The sequence below is a fragment of the Melospiza melodia genome, chromosome 2 (assembly GCF_035770615.1).
Source record: "Melospiza melodia melodia isolate bMelMel2 chromosome 2, bMelMel2.pri, whole genome shotgun sequence".
Classification (NCBI taxonomy): Eukaryota; Metazoa; Chordata; class Aves; order Passeriformes; family Passerellidae; genus Melospiza; species Melospiza melodia.
Genome location: NC_086195.1, coordinates 63,136,194 through 63,153,312, shown reverse-complemented (window position 1 = coordinate 63,153,312; position 17,119 = coordinate 63,136,194). Strand labels below are relative to the sequence as shown.

Genomic DNA, 17,119 nt, shown 5'->3' with positions numbered 1-17,119 from the left:
ACAGAAAATTCACAAAGAACAGCTCTTCAGCCTATTTGAAACAGGTCTAAAAGCTGGTAGTAAAAATCTGAAGTTAGCGAAATTTAGAGTAGAAGCTAGGCATACATTGCTAATCCTGAGGACAATTAATTTCTGAAGCAAGTCATCAAGAGTTTTTAAGTGCTGAGAACCTTTTTATGAGGCTGACTTATTATCACTAAATGCAGCTATATGGATTTGATCTTCACCTAGGTCAAATAAAGAGCTATGCAGGGAAAAATTGTGATCGTGAGACTTCTGGTAGCCAGTCTGGATGATCCTGCATGCTGTATGACCACCAGGAATGTGGAACTATTTCATACATTTTCATTACCATGAAGGTTTGGATGCAGCAGTCAATGAGAGAGGAGAGACAAAGCTCCTGCTGTTCTCGTGCCTCTGTGGTCACTGCACTTAGCTGGGCAGACACTGCAATTCTCTGTGGCAGGTCCACTCTAAACTGTTCTTTGGCCCTGGCTTGAACAAGTGCATTTTTATTGGCAAGGGCAATCAAATCTTTGGCTAGATATCAAGATATGTCTAGGTATTGGCAAGTGGCCCTTTGACAGCTGGATGATAGAATTTTTAACCAGAACCAGGATTAGGAGGGGACAGAGCAATGCAATGAGTAAGTGTCATGAAGGTGTTTGGGTTTTGATCTTTTCTGGCAGATGGATGGGGGTTTTGGCTTCTTCAGTGGCCCAACAGAATAAAGAACAAAACACTTTTCCATATTTCAGTTAGAGAAATGTCATTTTCCTCCCATCACCTGTGGTTTCAGGAGAAGTACAAACACTGGTGAAGTGCTGATACAGTGTCCTGAGGTGAGGACCAGCACAGGCAGGGCCAGCACTTAGAGATGAGAGGTTTGAAACAGGGCAAGCAATTTCTGAAGGGACACTGCAAAGACATGGGATGGTCTGACTAATGCTCTTTAGCTCAGCTCATTCCCTCCCCCAGCTGCCTGTGGGATGGCAGGGACTGGGGACTGCACGATCCAATAGCTGCAGGGATGGCGTTCCTGGAGTCTGGGCAAGGAACCACGCGTGGGACTCAACCAAGGTGGGATGAGGTCAGTGACTTCCCCATCTGCTGTGGAAGACCACAGCCTGCTGATTTACTACTCAGTTTTTCTGCTTTTACTTTAATAAGGCTTTCTTTTGCCTTTGGGGTTATTGGCTTATGAGAAAGGAAATTGTTTCCATCAGCAGCAGACAGACAATATAATTTTGTTTGCTGGGCTGCTGTGTAAGGTTTGGGCTGATGCTACTGAATATTTAGGAACTCTTCACCACAAGACAGTACATGGCTGAAGTATGAAATGTAGAAAAAGTAAATTCACATTCTTATTTCTCTTTTCTCACAGTAGACAAAGTCAAAGCATCCAAACTGGCAAAATACAGCAAATTTTAAAACAGCACTTACAGCAGTTGGTAGTCCCAGTTGTCATTCAAGAGCATGACAATGGAATGACAATGAAAACAAAATCATTCATTCATGGTATAGGGCATCAGTTGGTATCTGTCTGAGTAATTTGGAGCTAGCAGTTCTCAGAGACAGGACACAGAACTAAAGTAACATCAGAGTCTGGGAACGAGATGGGCTGTGTGTATATAAAGCACACCCCTGAGGCAGAAAACTGAAGGATAAATGTCCAAAGATGCACCGGCACAGAAAAAGAAAACAAAGTGTATGCTCAGCTCCTCATAAATCTCAGTGTCCAAATTTACAACTCCTCATACCAAAATTTCAGCTATAGCTGGAAAACCAAACTCATTTAATGGGAGACAGAGGACTCACAGGTGTTTTCAAGTGCCCTGCACACCTGAAGATGAGAATATTTGAAGGCACCGATTTCCTGATGAACGGTTGTGATCTTGTTGCCAGTGCCCCAGATAATATCCTCTAGTATCAACTTCTGTTGTGGCAAATTTTCCTACAGTTCTCTTTTCTTTTATTAGATTAAGATTATGAGCCTCTTCCTTATTAAAGAAGGCATTATACAGCTAATGATTGAATTACCTGCTGATGTATGCTTCCAGACATAAAACTCAGCATACTACAAGTGGAAATTGTACTACTAATAGAACAAATTACTGTGGTCCTGCAGTTTCAGCTAATAAAGAAAAAAAAAAGATTAAATTAACAAGCAACTGAATTAAGATGGAATCCATTGATATTTTTCCTTTGCAAATGTTTTTACATGTAGAGCATTATATGAGCTCTTCAATGCAGAACACCTTTTCCCTGTACATATATTCAGACGATAAAATCCCATAAGATTACTTTTGCAAGAAAATACAAAAACTAAATGGTAATTTTTTTTTCTTTTTTTTTGACATGGCCTGATTTTTAATCCCCCTCCCCTTTAAAAAATAATCCTCAGTAGTTTTTTTCACCCTGTGTCATTAACTATCAGACATTTTGACTCTGAGCTGTCTTGGAAGAGAGCTTCTAAGCTTCCATGGAGGAATTTGAACTGATTCCAGGGACAGGATGAGCTACCAGGCAACTATTGCCATGGCAGGAGCAGTAGCTGAGGTGGGGAGGGAGAGTAGCCAGGTACAGCTGTGGGTACTTAGAAAGCTTGCAGCAATCAGTACAATTTTGCCAGCTGAATGAAAGTTTTAGTTGTCAGACTAAATCAGGCAGAAAAGCCAGAAATGCTCAATAAATCTATGTTTTTTTGGGGGTGAAAGGAAGCTGAATGGCACACTCATGGCATGCATTACTGATGAAGAAATTATTAACCAAACAGTAACTAACCACAACTCTCAACAGCAGCTGCTCAGGTACGTCGAAGAGCTGGCATGGCAAGGATCTCAAGGGATCTCCATGAAGCTGCCCCTCAGCCCAAGAAGGGCTCAGCAATTGTAGTGCACCTCCTGACATATTTTCTCTAAAACCTTGTCAGGAAGAAAACCAATCAGACACTCAGGGCAGCTTATTTCAATGCTTCTCTACTCTTACCAAAGAAAATGTTTTCTCACATCTAATTTCAGCGTTTTTTGTTACAACTTATGCCTGTCGTCTTCTCCCATCTACCACATGAAGGCCAGCACCTCCCTGTCCATAATCACCTTATTTGGGATTTGATTCACCTCCCCTTTTACTCTTTTTCTTAGACCAAGCAAAATAAATTAACTTTTTTTTTTTTTTTTTTTTTTTTCATAAAGATGCTTTCCTGAGCTCAGATTATTCTTATTTCATTCCTCTGGCCTCTCTCCAGCATTCTCCACATTTGGTGCAGACCAGTGCCCAGAAATGGACACAGTGCCCTTGTTTGGCCCTTATAAGTACTGAGCAAAGTAGTAGAATTACTTTGTGTGTCTTGCAGGCTAGAGCCCTGTTTGTACATCTCAGCACGGCATTTGTCTTTTTTTGGAACAGCATGATATTGTTAACTGGTGGTCACTCATCAGCTAAACACAAAGCAAAGTTCAGCATGCTTATATACACAAGGCCGTGAAACCTCACAAAAATTATCATTTTCCAAAAGCTTTTCAGTTCAGTTCAAAGGTAGACCCTGCTAAATTTCACATGATCATCGCGGACACCAACAAAGAACCAGCATGGACAAGCTCAGCTGAGTCTCCTGGGCTTTCAGGACCTTTTCACAGCAGAGAGCTGGGGAAGATTGCTGTTTACAGCCATGGAAAAACGGCTGTCCCACACCCTAGAAGAGCCTGGGCTCACACACATCAGGTTTGTTCTCTTCTGGGAGGCCTGGATGCCCCAAAGGAACTGAAGAATGACATTTTAGTGGACAATGGACACAGAATATAAGTTGTCATACTTCTAAGACCAGACCTAGTGGTGAGGTAGCGTGACAATATGAGAAAAAGTAAATTGTTCACATTTGTCACCAGAGCAAGCATTAGCTCAACCTTCCTGCACCTCTTTGGTCAAAATGAGGGACAAGGGCATCAAAGATGCAATCAGAACCAGAGTGTTGGGGTGCTCAAACAGAGGAGCTGTGCTTGCATTTTGTGGAACTAAACTGCTCCATCTTTCAACAAGGCAAGTGTAAACTGAAAATTTACTACAAAGAACATTTTGCCTATGGAGAAAAAGACAATTCTTACACAACACACTGCCTAAGATAAGGAGATTTTTACCTGGACAAATAGCATGATTGAGAGATGGAATGTCAGCCTTGGAAAAATTTGGAGATTTCAGATGAGTGTAGACAAAAATTCAGATCTAGATCAATGATTCTGTTCTAAAAACACTACCCCCACACTTCGTTTTGAATGAAATACAAAATGTGTATCCAAGAGCTTTAACCAATAAAAAAGATTTTTAAAATCATCAAGACCATCAGGGTCACCAGGACAGCATTTCCATGCCCTGCTATTAGCTTAAGGGCATGTTACCTGTTATAGATCCTATTTTTCTGGCAGAAGTCAAGAAGGTAATATACTATTACACTACAGCAAACGTATGTTGAAAATGATACATTACAGTCTCACCTAGCATTATAAAAGCCAAGAGGAGGCCAAAACCACAGCTCACAAATCAGCCACAGTACTGAAGAAGCTGCTGAAGCTCATACATAACAAGACTTGGCCAGCTCAAATGAAAAAAACCATGTACTTAGCACTGGGAGGAAGAGACTGCAGGAAGAAATGTGGGTCTAAGAACCTAGACTGGTCATGAAAAATCTGACCATTTGTTCTGGAGTAACATTCTCAATTCTCCAGGATAAACTAAATATTGAAAACAGTACTGTAAAACAGGCAATTGTAACATTCAATCCTTCTATGTCTGACATACCCAACATTGTCAAGTTTGTCTGAGAGTTTCCCTTTAGGTTTCCAGAGTTTTCATATCTAAATCATTTTTTTAATGTAGTAGCCAGATCATTAGCTTTCCTTTACTCCTAAGGTCATATACTGGCGTCCATATAATACAGAATCTATAAGAAATTAAGGAGTCCCACCCTGATCTCTTTAGCACTACAAAATGCCAGAGTGGCAGAAACATGCCTAGGATATCATTGCTGATACTCTGCTCAACACAGAAACTTGAGACCAAGGAAGCCTGAAATGTTAGAGGCTGATGCCCCAGACTCTTGGGAACTGCAGGTATGGACAGAAAATGGAACCAGGAATAAGCAGAACACTTTTTTTCACAGAGCCTCAAACAAATCTGGTTGTAGCAACAGCAGTCAAAAGAGCATCAGCTCCTGACAGTTGAATAACCCAGTAAAAACCCAAACCTGCCCACAGGCAGCATTTTCTGTGGATTTAATGTGGCATTACAAAGCCTCTGATCTCCCTCCCACTTCAGCACAGGCTCACAAAGTGCACACAATCCCATGCCAAGCCACGTAGCTGTGATTGCACAGCTTTGCAGCAACCATCTTTCCATTAGGACTGTACCTGGCTTTGGGATTCACTGAACATTGCATCAGTATCATGTTTAATATCCCTGATCAGTGTGATCTGGGATGTGATATCCCTTTGCGGAAATAATTCTGTTTGCTGATGGCAGGAAGCAAAAAACCAGAAGTGGCAATAGAAAATACCTTAGAGACTCATTGGATGCACTCAGCGAGCACCATTAGCAAACACAGAGCTGTAAGTGGTTTTTGAGTGGAAATCTGTGTGGAGGGTGACTTCTGTCTTTGGAGTCATTTCTTCACAGGTGTGGCTGTAAGTCAGGCTGAGAAGCAGCTCCAGGGACCTCACAGATGTGACTGCTTTTGCTTCTGTGAAAGCCTTAAGTGTTTTCTGCAATAAGAGCTAAGGCCCATTTCTACAAGCCATATCACAAACCTCTGAAACAAACACTGGAAGGGAATAAGACAATTCTACAGCTCCTCATCTTTCCACTCCTGTGCCTTCTTCAGTACAAGTGCGAAAAGTGCATATGTGCACACATCCAAGGGAGCACTGGAATTCATGAGTTTATCAAGGCATCTTGGACAAGAAACCTGTGACAAATTCATTATAACTGCTAAGAAATGCTTAAGAGCTACAGCACCAAAGAGGATCCATGCAGAACAAGTGGGCTTGGAGGGATTTCCAAGTCCTAGGGAGTTCCAGAGCCACAGCGGCCACTTTTGGGAAACTGCCATAAACCCACTGGTTATTGATTACTCTAATTTATGCTGGGAGATGCAGTGAACCCTTGAGCAATCTCAGATTTAGAGAATTCAGGTACCAGGGAATCCATCTTGCCTACATCTTAGAGGTGTCCTGTTTTGCCTCTCTGTGTTCCATATTCTGACCTTCTGTTGTTCTGCCATGGTTTGCTAACTTGGTTGTTTCCTACCTTGCATCTTAAAAAGCCCATTATTTTATCAATTTACAGTGGATGAAAAGATGCCTTTGATATAATACCAGTCTAAAGGCTTCTTGGTAGTTTGAATGATTTTTGTCTTTATCTATGGAGGATATCAAGGGAGACCCAGAAGAGCTGCAATAAAATAGGAAGTGAAATACTTTGCTAAGGTAACTTTTTATTAACTTGATTTCTCTGGATTTCCTTGCTCCTAAAGAAATTCTCAACCATGCTAACCATGCTAATGACTGTGTATTCAGTCAGAGATACTTTACCCCATCCTATAGTTTTGGGATGTGACTAGACCCTCCTGGACAGATAGAGAAACGATGCATGGGGGATACTCTGAAGAATGAAGAAAATCTCCACCCTTGTGGCACGGTGCATCCACATGGCACTGGGATGTGGTTTGTGAAACTTGAGTTGTTCAGATTTTACCTGCAGGTGAAACAGCCATGCACTCACCCTGTGTGCCTTTCAGGGCACCTTATGTTCCTGCACATTATATGTACACTCCTGCATCTCAAGCAAGTCTTTCCTGGACATCCAGTGCAGGAGCTTTGCCAGCAAGTGTCACCCAACTGAATTGCTCTTAGTTCCTGACTTGCAGGATTTATCTTTCCTGTGTCTCTGGCCTTAGGACACACAGAAGTGGCCTTAGGACACACAGAATTCTAATCTATCTTCTTCCTCTCTTACAAGAAACATCTCTGGGGCTGACAAAAGGACTGAATCCCCCTAGCAAAGTCCTTTTTCCTTGCTCAGCACGCCCATTGGAACAACATGATTGTGTTATGCTCTTTGCATAAACCAAATTTTTTAAAAGATGAGCTTTTCTACAAGAAAATGAAAAGACTCTTCAGCTTAGTTCTTTAATATAAAAAAAAATGCCAGTCAAAGAACACAGTTTATGGAACTGCATTGCTGTAGTCTGTCTGGAAAGAATAAGGAGGAACTATTGCTGTTATCAACTCCTGGATGCTCTATACCTTACATTTCTCTCTAATTTTTGTCTCTCTTTCTTCTCTTTAAAAAATAATAGGTTAGAAGGTCTGGTCACCAGGGTAGGACATCTTGAACTGCTTTTTCTTTCTGTTCTACATTGTGAGGCAGAAAAGAACAGAGGAGAGGTCAGGGGGATGCCAAAGCAGTCAGTCATTTGTGAGTAGTTAGAATTAAAATTACACAATTTAGTGAAGTGTTATTCAAAAGAGATGTCACACTTTTTGATTGGCCAGTGTTAGATCTGTGGTGAGCAAACCAAAAGGTCAGGGAAGATGAAATAACAGAAAAAGAATTCTCAAATAAGGCAATGCATAATTATCTTTCTGTAGTTCTCTCAGTTAATCAACCAATTTTTGATTATTCCTCTACAAAACAGCAAGAGAAAATAAGCCCAGATCATGTAAATAAACATGAGAAGAATCTGATTTGTATCAGCAAAATTATTTCCAAAGGCATCTTTGATCAATCAGGATTAGGTGCAAGCCCCTAGGAAAGTCAATCTGTCTGTTAAGTGCAGCTTTTAAATAAACTGGGATAACGTGTTTCTGATTACAGTTTGGTATGGGTTTGTTGGAACTGGTGCTCTCCCACAGCTGTTGTGGGGAAGGACCCTTGACATGATACCTGTTTCTTTATCCTGCCTGGCTTGGCAGCCATATGTCAATTAATTTGAGACTTTGCTTTCCAACTTGTAATAGTCTACAGAAATAATTTTAGAAACGTATTGCAACTATGCTTCATCTATGTCAACAGATGTCAAACTGAGTATCAGCTGAATCAAGGCTGATTCAGGCTTTTCTCTAGCAAAAATATAAAATACAGATCTGAGAGCTGAACACTTTTTCAAGTCCAGCTTTGTCAAATTGCTTACAGAGGAAAACATATTTTGCTTAGGAATTTATTTTAATTTTACTTGATTTTGTTTTTAAAAACATCTGCGCTTGAAGTAAAATGCTTTATTCATATTTTTTCCCCTGCAGAATCCTCAGTGAACCAAACAATAAGGACAACTGTAATTCTGAGCCAGTTTCAACACAAATCCAATTCAGAAAAAACACTTAAGTATGTGCTCAACTTTAGTGAGACTTGTCTTTAATGAAATTTAGCAGATTCTAAAAGCTTAGCATGTACTTATTGGTTTGCTGCATCAGAAGCTAAAGTGGCCTCTGGCTGATTGCTCTGTTCTCATTTATACTATTATTAAAAACAAATAAACACTTCCTTTTTGTTGGATAATTTCTTTTCTACTGACTCCAGCATGATTTATTAATGAATTCTTATGGATTTTTGTGGCTTTTTTATTCCTAATCCTTTTCATTTATATTTCTAGTTGTCTACTGTCACAGGCTGCCTTTTTATTTTTCTCTTTTTCCTTTTTTCTTTTTCTTTTTCTTTTCTTCTATTTCCTTTTTTTTTTCCTTTTTAAAATTTTCCCATTGCTTATTTTCTCTTCATTATGATTTTCTGAACAGAATAATTATTGTTCCTTCTCCAGTTTTCTTCTCTCTCCTTCTTTCATTCTAATACCAAAACATTCTAGTCTATTTTTGTATTTCTTTTGCCTGTACACGACCTGTAACCTCTTCTTGCTAGAGAAGGCAGGAGTGAACAGGGTCCCCAGGAAAAGGAAACAGCTTCAGTGTAAAGGGAGTCTTGGAAAGGTCATCAGAAACATTGAACTCTAGCAAGGACAGAAGCTCTGCAAAACCCATAAATCATTAAAATAGATCAGTGAAGGGCACAGAAGAAATTCAAGAGTAGAACTGCAAGAGTGAGGGGAGGTGAGTTATGGGCACAGACAGGCACATGTCCCACTCTAGCCCTACAATGAGAGAAGGCAAGTTTTGCTGAGTTTTCTTTGCAGATCTGGCTTGTGCTAGCATGTCCCATGGAATGGGGCACAGGGAGGAATACAATACTGTACACTATACACTGACCCCTGGAACAGCAACAGTGACCCTCATCTGCCTTTGCAACACGCTGGAAGATCAATGTGATATGCAGGAATTTGTTTATCAGTTATGACTATTTACTTTATTCACCCAAGAAATGCTGCCTGGGCTTGTGGGGCTGCACTTTGTGGCTGCAGACATCAGTAAGATGATACCACAGATCCATGACATGCAGCCAGCACTGGCAAGTAGCAACACCAATGCAAACAGCCTGTGTTGCTCTCCCCTATTGCACTCCCTGCCCTCTCCAGGGATACTTCATATTATTTACAAGTTTGTAGGAAGTAAACTTTCCACAATGATTTGTAAAAGATGGAGTGGACAAGCGTAAACACTTTACTAAAGTTTTCACAGAATTCATCTTGAACCCTACAGATGCATGTTATCTGCCCTATAATATAAGAGGATGCTGGAAGTTCCCATCCAGGTTCAAATCACAGTCCATTCAGTATAAGAACCAGCGTCCAGCAGTATCCAGTGATGCCTGCTTCAAAAATGTGTTAGAAAATTATACAGCTAGTGTCTAATAAAGGGCATGTCTAGCTCCACTAGCTAGCAGTTGATTAATGTCCTAAGCAAATAGGACAAAATGTTATGAAAACCAGCCTTAATTTTACAAAAGAAAAAAAAAAACAACCAAACAAAAAAACAAATCAAAATCATATTCTCCTATTGAAATTTCCCTGTCACTCTCCTCAGCTGATATAACCACCAAAGATATCACAATGTCACTGTGATTTTTTATTGCATCACTATTGGAGGTCATCAGGAGTTGACAAAACAGATCTTGAACCCTCACCTTAGCTTTCTCCTGAAAATTCTGGCAGTTTAAGTTAAACTGTTGTGATGATGCAATTAACCAACTCAGCTGGATTTGAAATTGAGGAAGACACTTGCTGGAGCATGACAGGAGCATGACACTTGCTGGGGAGACTGCCCTGATGAAGAGCATGCTCTTTTTAGATTAGCACCTCAAATAACTAAATCCAAAAGAACACATCTAATGATGCTCAAGTGCAGTCTCCTTTTGACTACAGCTATCTCAACAGGTCCACTATCATGCTTTTAAATGAGAAAAAGGCTAGGAATTGTATCTTTCTCACTTCTAGATTTATTTAGTTGGTGAATTTAGTATTACTACTACCACATTCTTGAGGAGTTTTCATATGATTCAGCTAAGGTATTGCTCAGTGTGAGTAAAAACAGCAGAACTCAAGTGAAAGTAGGGACAAGCAAAGCTATTTAGCTTCCAAAATAATCTGTATTCACAGCAAAGGACTTCATCCATTATCTTCATTGTACAAAAAAAAATAAATCATAAGAGTGCATGTACTATTTTTGTTTCAGCATACAACACCTTATGTTCTTGAAACAGCATATTATGGAAAATTAGCCTCTTTTCTGGCACAGCTCCTCTCTGAATAAAAGCAGGGGATCCCAGGCTTTAATGAACTGAATTGCTAGGCTTTGTGTTCTCTGCCTTTCTAAATAGGGCCTGTTCCCATTGTGTTAGATATTACAACCTAATTTTTCCCAGTTCATAATTTAAGCATGATTGGTGAAGAATACCAGAGCTTCAGGGCAAGGAGAGACGACGTCCTTCTCTGCATCATTTCCACATCCAACAGAGTTCCCAGCAGCTTGGGAATAGAATCAAATACAGAGTTTGTGCCACGGAAAGAACTGAAGAGCACCCTGCTTTACTGCACAGGCTGGCATGATATGAATGATTGAAGGCTCCCAGCTGGATAGGGAGCTTGGATGCTGGAATACCATCTGTCTGTCAGGAGAGTGGGATTGCCCACTACAGACCTAAGGGCAGGGAGGGAGCTCTTGACCAGCAAGTAAAAACTAATACCAAAACTACTGGAAGATACTTTAAAGTTTTCATGGTCTTCATGGCCCGTTCTGCCACATGGTCCAGAAATCAGAAGACACCGTGGCCACCCACTTCCTCTGTGCATCCCTGAGAACCACATCTGTGTTAACTGACCACAATGTGGCCACTTCTCGTTAACACAGCACTTTAAAAAATAATGTTCTTTGATTGACTTCCCCCTCACTCCTTTTTGAAGGTGATCTTTCTGGAGCAGAAAAACACCTGGGGTCACACTTAGCCACCTTGCCTGCCTGCCTGCCAGCTCTGCAGCTCTACACGCTTCATCTCCGGGACGACGGTGTGACTTTTGGAGGCTCTATGCCTCATTTAGCCCTGGTAATGGCCTAATTGGGCTGGAAAAATGCAGGAGCAGGAGCATGACAAAGAAACAACTCTGCTGTGCTTGTTTCAGCAGGTGGAAAGAAAGAAGAGGAGAAGAGAAGAGAAGAGAAGAGAAGAGAAGAGAAGAGAAGAGAAGAGAAGAGAAGAGAAGAGAAGAGAAGAGAAGAGAAGAGAAGAGAAGAGAAGAGAAGAGAAGAGAAGAGAAGAGAAGAGAAGAGAAGAGAAGAGAAGAGAAGAGAAGAGAAGGCAAAGGAAAGGCAAACCACCAAACCCGTATTTTCTACCTTGACTAGATATTTATGTCTGTAGTTTTATTTATAATGGGGCATTATGCTGACTAGTTCTGCGGGTAGCAGGATTAATGTGTCAAATGAAGGAGTACCAGAAGAGGGCCAGATTTGGATAAGCATTTCCACTTCCAGGAATTTTCTACAGCAGTCAGCCCCCTACCCATAGGGCTTCACTCCATCCCCACTTAATTCTTAGTTAAGGGCTGAGAGAATGGGTGCTCTCATTATCTAAGTGGGAGGGGAAAGGTGAGTGGGAGACAAGGTGAGAGGAAAGGCAGGTGACAAGAGTGACTATTTCAGGAACAGCAAAGGAAGAAGCTGATACCACCAGCCAAATGTCCATTCACCATTTCTCAGCCATACTTTCTCCTCTCCTAGGAGGAATCTTGCCACCTAATCAAAGAAAATCATGCTATCCTCTTTTGAATTGTTCCAGTTTTCTTTCCTGCTTCCCATAAATCACTCAAAGAATGAAATGGTACCCCTTGCCTCAGAAATAGAGAAAGAAATATAGACCCTTGTAAGTTTCAAAAGGTGAGGATCCTCTTTCCATAGGGATCTGTTCTTCAGCAACAACAAAAGTGGAAGACCAGAGGATGAACCAGATTCCCCTTCACTTTAAGTGACAAACCAAAAAATTCATTTCACAGCGGAAAGGACAGCCTTCCCTTTGGATGGTCTTTTTTTTAACAGCTCCCAACAAGATCCCAGCTATATACTTGACTTTGTTTCCTCCCTTTCCTCTCTCAGTGGGAATCCTGTATCACCTCAGAGTACAGTCTCCTTAAGCTGGAGCCAAAGCTGCTCATACAGCATTGGAGTCACAGAAGCACTCCATACTTGATGCTGTGTAAAGGACAACCTACATCTATTTTAGTTTTCTGCCTTGGGGACTGGTACAAAATATCCTGTTTTATTCACGTCTCGTATTTAAACTTTCAAGAATAGATATTTGGCTGATAGAAGTTCCAGACGATCCTGCTGTAAATCAGAACACATCTTGCTGGTAACATTTAAAAAATGTGATTGAGTCTTGGTGCTCTTATTTACATCACAGCCCTATAAACATTTCTATCAACACAACAGCAGGGGCAGCAAACAGCATGGAGCAAGCACAAACAGCCAGTGGGAGGAAAAAAAACTCAAGGATTTTCAGGCAACCTCTCATGCTTCCTTTGGGAAACTCACTGGAATTGTTCCTAATAACCTTTTTTCTTGTTTCTTATTGCTTCTTATTGCAATTTCCTTGCTAACTTGAAAAAAATGTGTTGAGGAGGAATTGCTGTACCCATCAAGTGGCCAGCAATAAGATGATTTTTAAGTTTCCTGGGGCTCTAGTGGTAACATAAAAATTTCCCTGTGGGAGCTCAATCAGCTCAGCCACAGGATTGTTTTTGATGGACTAGAAATTTTTAGTGCTTGCCTTCATCTGGTAATTGCCTGGGTACCAGTAATGGTGATGTGGTTACAATTACGATATTCAAGCAAAATGTGGCATCAACCAGTAAGAGGGGGCTGTTTTCAACCAGGCTTGGAGTTTTAAACAGGACAAACTTCAACAATCATCATTCCCATTGGCTGATAGTGTAAAATCAATTTGAAATGTAAATTAAGTGTTAAGCCTATCCAGTCATGGACCAAAAATGCACTTCCAGGCACAAAAATATTTACACTAAACCAGAAGCTGTCTGAAAAAAAAGGTTGGCAATAAAAATACTAAAACCACTTATTTGTAGTATTGAAGAAAGGGGAAAGTAAAAACCATTAATAAATGCTAGGATTCTAAACACGCAGGGAATTTATGAGGGAGTTTTACAAGATCAAGGAAGTACTAAATAGTTAACAGAGGTAAAGAGGCAAAAATGATATTTTTATAAATATAAATGTGCCTGAGACTGGCCATGAGCCCATTGCTTGATGCGGGTGATAAAACTGTAAATGACAATCCAAAGAAGGCGGAAATATCGAATAAACATTTTGTCCTTCGCACATTGTTTTGTCCTTGGAATAAAGCTGTAGAAAGTATCATCCCATATTACGTCAGCCCAACAAAATTCACCGTAGGTAATAAAAGGAGATGTGAGACGAGATCTGCTAAAATTAAATGTTTTCAAATCAACAGGCCTGGAGTCTAACATAAACTAAATAAGGAGTTCTCCGAATCACTAGTGTTGATACTGAACTACTCATGGAAAAATGGGAAAATTTCAAAGGGTCAGAGAACTGCAAGTGTATGCAGTTATTAAATATCTACTAAAGAAGGAAGACCAGGGAAATTATAGGCACCATACCCCAATATCCGTCTGGGTACAATAATGAAATTATTTGAGCCAGCAGTCTTTCTAAAAATCAATGAGGATAAAATATTATTAATTCAAACCATACTTTTAAAAACCCCCACTGTTCTTTTAATGAAATTATGAACTAGATAAAGACAACTATATAGACTACAACATGGATATGTCCAAGGCATATGATTGACCAGATTAAAAATTGCAAGTAATAGATTCAAAACTAGTTTATAGATAGATCTTAAAGGTTTTGTTTAAGGGATGGTATCAATGAGAGGAGTCTTTTCTAAAGACACTATCCAGAGATCAATCTCATTGTGAACCTATTCCATATTTTTTAATCAGTCCTCTAGATTGTAAAATGAAGCAATGTTAGTTAAAATCCAATACAAACACAAAAACTAGCAGTGAAGAAGGCAGTTTAAATGTATGATTGATCACTAATGTTGGCATGTACAAAACTAAATTCTCCCCTGGGCACCAGAGATTTTCTGTGCTCAACATACTCATCTTCCTCATGGCTCTGCATTGAAATGACTCCATAACTCTTTTTTCTGATGCCCAATTTACCAGGATGCTCTAGGATGCTTGAATGAAGACAAAGCTTCACTGATTGGCAGCAGCTAGACTGAGACCCTGAAAAAGTTGCACCAGTGTCCTGCTAGGACACGAAGGATCTATTTTTTCTTAAGTGCGTATGTTGGTCTAACTTGCTCACACGCTGAGGGTCAAATTTAAAGTCAGATATGGAATTAGGAAGGAATTTTCCATCCCACAAAGACTGGCGAGAATCCCAAGTGCAACTAACTCACTGTTTTTTCTTCTTATCTCCCTAGACTTGTACAGGGAGATGCAAATAACAAACTTAAACCCAGAGATTTAATAGACTTACAAGATCTTAAAACAAAAAAGGGACATATCTCTTCAGGGGTTGCAATCACCGCATGACTCAGAGGCTTGATCCTCCTGAGTCAATGAGGGGCAGAAGGCATGCACAGTGTTTTGGTAAGGGAAGGGTATCTGTGATGTTGCATGTGTCACAGCAGTTGTATTGAGAGCTCCTCAGGACGAAACACAAGCCTCAGGGCATAAGGAGAGACTGTGTGTATAGTGGGTGCTGCGGGTGTGCCACTGTTATAAAATGAGAACAAAGTGATACTGAATTCTGCTGCAGATCATCTAAACTTTGGTTGTGGAGGAATTCCTCTACTTAGGCATTTCAGCTGTTGAAGGCAACACTCCTAGAGCCCATCTAACCCAAGTGACCAGAAGATCAGCCAAAAAGTAGCCACTAGTTAGAACTACTTCTGGTGTTGACAGATCAGCTTACTGACAAGGAAAGTGTTTCCTGTAGTGTCAGCACAGTAAAAGTTGAAGTCTAGGTCACATGTATACTTGTCTCAAGCACAAACAAAAAACCCTGATAAGTTCCAGATCTAGAGCCACTTTCCTGTGGGTGCCACTTTAGTGAAGCAGAACAAGCCTGGCTAGATGTTCAGATAGCAGGCTAAACCTGCAGTGTTAGCAATGGTGTGATGCCTTGTTTTGACTTAGACACTGATGAGAGCAAAGACAAGGCCTCAAAAGGAGAATAAATAGAGATGAGCAAGAGGTTATTTCATTGATATCTCACTTTTAGAGAGCTGCCCACACTTACAAAGGGAATAGCAAATGCCTAACTGGAAATGCATCCTCAAACCTTCACTAAAGTGATGTCTGATTTTCTCTTGCTTTTAACAGATTCAATACTCAAAATATACCCTTGTTAAGGCCAAACCTACCAGATCTGTAGCCATCTGAAGAGCAATATGTTGCAAAGAGGAAGGAAATACTCTTAAAACTAACCTATCCATGGATCTCACTTCCCTCTATTGAAAAGACAGACTTAAGGTGTACCACAGGAATGCACTTGGATTTCTGTAAACAAGAAAACTCTACTAAAACAGCAGACTGGCAGTGAAAAAGCACCACCACAACAGTCAAGGCAGCAAACATTACAAAGTGACTGGGAACAGCAAATTTTAATCAAATCATTCAACCCTTTTGTTGTTGCTTACCTTGATTAGGTCCGACAATATTGTTAAAGAGTCTTGCTTTTGTTAAAGAGACTCCATGATATTACCTTTCCAAATTACAAAGGATCAAGGCAGACTGCTCCTAAAATTTCAGAAGACAGCTTATTCACCTCTTTCACTATCTACAAAGCTAAAGGCAACAATTTCAAACAAACAAAGCACCCCCCTCTGGGTCCTTCTGCAAGGAATCAAGGAGAGCACAAAACTACCATTAGCATATGTAACCTCTTTCTGAGCTAAACCCATTAGCTAAAGAAACATTGCTAAGAAAACAGGAATAGGAGGCACTTCAGTGAACAACTACATCACCAAGATTTCAAGTGTTCACTGTATATGCCTAATTTCTTGCCAGCTTCATTTCTTGCTCATTTATTTCTTGTGCAACGTTGAATGCAGCAGAAAAATCTCAGCTTCCCTAGCCAATAAATAGATAACAATTAGCTGTGACCACTTTTGTGGAGGGTGGAGGATGTTGAGATTGAATAATTGTTCCTCAGCAAAATGAAAGAACATAACATTATTATATATAAAATTATCATAATGATCTGTGGACACTTCTCACAGCTTCTCTCCATGGATCTAAGACTTCCTAACAAACATTAAATTAATCCTTGCCTCCACACTCTTGGAAGACAAATGATACTTTGCTACAATTTGTTTGCAAGTGGGAGAATGTAATGAACAGCTAATGCTAACATATCTAATTTTAAAAAATGCTTTCATGATTTTATTTCTAAATGTTTATTTAATTTCCCAAAAGTGGAACTGAGAAAAGTGTACTATTTCGTGCCAGTCTTCTCTCCACCCCTTTGGCTCTTTGAAGCCTTACAACATCAAGCCTGTAAATTCAATTTCTCTGTCTGGAGGCTCAGATCTAATAGCTCTGTCTGGAACATCAGTATCAAGGGATCTTGTCTTCAGAGTTTAGAGGAAAACAGCAAAGAGCTTTCTGGAGAGACAGAGAGAAAAATTCTATTAT

At 40.1% G+C, this 17,119-nt stretch overlaps 1 protein-coding gene across 1 annotated transcript in view; it reads right to left on the bottom strand.

Annotated features, from left to right (window-relative positions):
• The window catches only part of CASR (calcium sensing receptor), a 74,641-nt gene that overhangs the window by 43,782 nt on the left and 13,740 nt on the right, over window positions 1–17,119 (bottom strand). The window lies entirely within an intron of this gene.